Genomic DNA, 2,458 nt, shown 5'->3' on the forward strand with positions numbered 1-2,458 from the left:
ACTGGTCCAATTTCTATTTTCAATTTATTGTACACATTATGACTTCCATTTCTTTGTCGCCCCCAAATCTAATGCATTTTTTTAAATCCATTTTCAAATCCTTTATCGTCTGTATACAAAAATTGACGACCATATTTGAAGTGTCCCCCCTTAAACTTGCCAATTTTAACAATTTTACATTTATTCCTGTTTTGGAAAAATATTGAATTACAAGTGGAAATATTTTTTGATTTCTGTGGTTATTAGAATCGGTGCTACTATATGTATACAATGAGCAACTGAATGAGGTGCGAAAACTTGATTAATCAAAGTTGTTTTTGTTTTGGCTGAAGAATATTGTGTGGCAATTTTAAAATCGTTAAACGCTTTCGGTATTAATTTGCTAACGCAGTCTGTAGTCTACAGTCTAGAGTTCATTGTTGAATATCGCTGCAGTGTGTACCAGACTGTCTGGTCCAGACATCGACTTTTTGTTTATAGTTAATGTTACATATTTTTTAAGTCTGAATTGAAAACTACTGTAGGAATTTAGAGAGTAGTAAACCGGGACATTGGGGGGTCCCGAGAGGTTTGTTCGGGACACGAGACTTAAAACTGGTGACAATCCCGATTAATCGGGACGCTTGACAACCCTATATATCATGTATATAATATGTACACATGCATAGTTCGGATCCAATATATAAAAATCGAAAGCATTTAATATCGGATCTTTGTTGGCGTTTAAGCTTGTGATCAATGGTGAGGGAGAAAGTTCATGATTTCACTGAATGAATGAAAAAAATGAGTGAAAATTGAAGGAATGTTAGAGAGTTGTATAGAAGTGAATTGCTGAAGAGTTTTTAATGGCGATAATTTTGATAATTTTAAATTCATCTGCATATATGAGTAAAGAATGTTAGTAGAAACAGTTTAGAGACACGAGTAGAGAAGAGCACCTGGGGGCGTAGCTCAGATGGTAGAGCGCTCGCTTAGCATGTGAGAGGTACCGGGATCGATGCCCGGCGCCTCCAACTTCCTTTTTTTCATTTTTTTTTCTTTCCGTAATATAAATGTGCTTTTTTTACTATATTTTATCGATTTAAATAAAATTAGTGGGCTTAGTAAATACTATGTAGGTATATCAAATTTAAGAAAAATTGCATATTCAAGTTTTTAAATTTTGTTCATAGATGTCACCTTAAATATTATAAATATACATATTTCATAAAATAATCCAAAATTTTTTCCAGTGTTCCTTGAACTTTGGAATATCATAAAAAGATCACTGGTCTTAAATTAAACCGACTAAAAATGTACACAAGTGAAGATGTGTCTTCTGTCATTTTATTTGTTCAATATGTATCAAATAAACATAAATTCATTTCTAACATAGCCATGTACATTTTCTGTGAATTGTTTGTCCAACAGATGTCCGTAACCGTCTGTAAAATTAAATTCAACGATTTACGCATCATTTGGTATCACGTTACGAACGTACAGATTCACAATACATTTCTACACCAAGCTAATGTTGTGCCCGTTGATATTGCAAAGATTTGTTTTGGAAAGGAATTGATACATGAATTCAGTTTGTATCAATCAATAAATCACTGGTAATTTTTTTATTCTAGAATACATAATAGTATGTACGTATGAACTAGTGCTTCCAATCCCGAAATTTTTTTTCGGCACCGGGATTATGGTGCTGAAAATGAAACTAATAACAATCTTGTAAAAATTGTTGATTTTCCACCCGTTTTTAAAACCATTTTAAATATTTTGCATTTGGCAAATTCCCAATATTTCACGTAAAAAATATTCCCATTCTGGTGTTTTTTTTATTATGAGGCTGCATTTTTGAAAATTTTGGGTTGCATATATGTCTGGTTTTTTGTTCATTTAAAAAAAATCCATTAAATAACATAATTAAATTGATATTTACGACCATTAATTGATCCGTTATTTTGCTGATAGTTTAAATTTTTAAATGTTTATGAAACGATCCATTCAATGGAATGTTGCTATTGGATTGGTAAAAAAAAATTATGCGTTATTTTATGTTTTATTCAAGAATTAATTTGAATATGTACACATGTACATGTAGTGTGTATAACATAAGCACACACAGCGTATGTAGTGCAATACGTTCGTGTTTCTTTATTTGGTTTCAAAATCTAGTATTGTTGGGCCAAAAGTGAGTGTTGGAATCATTTTTTTCTTTTGTTTGTGATTGGGAAAATCATTTACCGCTGAAATTTAAAAAAATGTATTGACATAGAAACCTAGTTCTTGGCCAAAACTGCCCAATAAACGCATAATAGCACGGAATTTTTTTTTTCCGTAGATAATTACAAATATTTAAAAGTAATAAAAAATACAATTTAATAAAAAAAACATCTCGCTTTTGATTCTAATACTCACTTTGAGCACAGCAATACTAAATTTTGAGTTGAAAGACCGCAAAAGCCAAAAAACT

General features: G+C 31.2%; 1 non-coding gene across 1 annotated transcript; it reads left to right on the forward strand.

Moving 5' to 3' along the window:
• The first annotated feature begins 940 nt into the window (after positions 1-940).
• On the forward strand, positions 941-1,013 carry TRNAA-AGC (transfer RNA alanine (anticodon AGC)). The gene has a single exon. It is a non-coding gene; the product is annotated as a tRNA-Ala (tRNA).
• The last annotated feature ends 1,445 nt before the right edge of the window (positions 1,014-2,458 follow it).

The sequence above is a fragment of the Arctopsyche grandis genome, chromosome 1 (assembly GCF_051622035.1).
Source record: "Arctopsyche grandis isolate Sample6627 chromosome 1, ASM5162203v2, whole genome shotgun sequence".
In the NCBI taxonomy this organism is placed as follows: domain Eukaryota; kingdom Metazoa; phylum Arthropoda; class Insecta; order Trichoptera; family Hydropsychidae; genus Arctopsyche; species Arctopsyche grandis.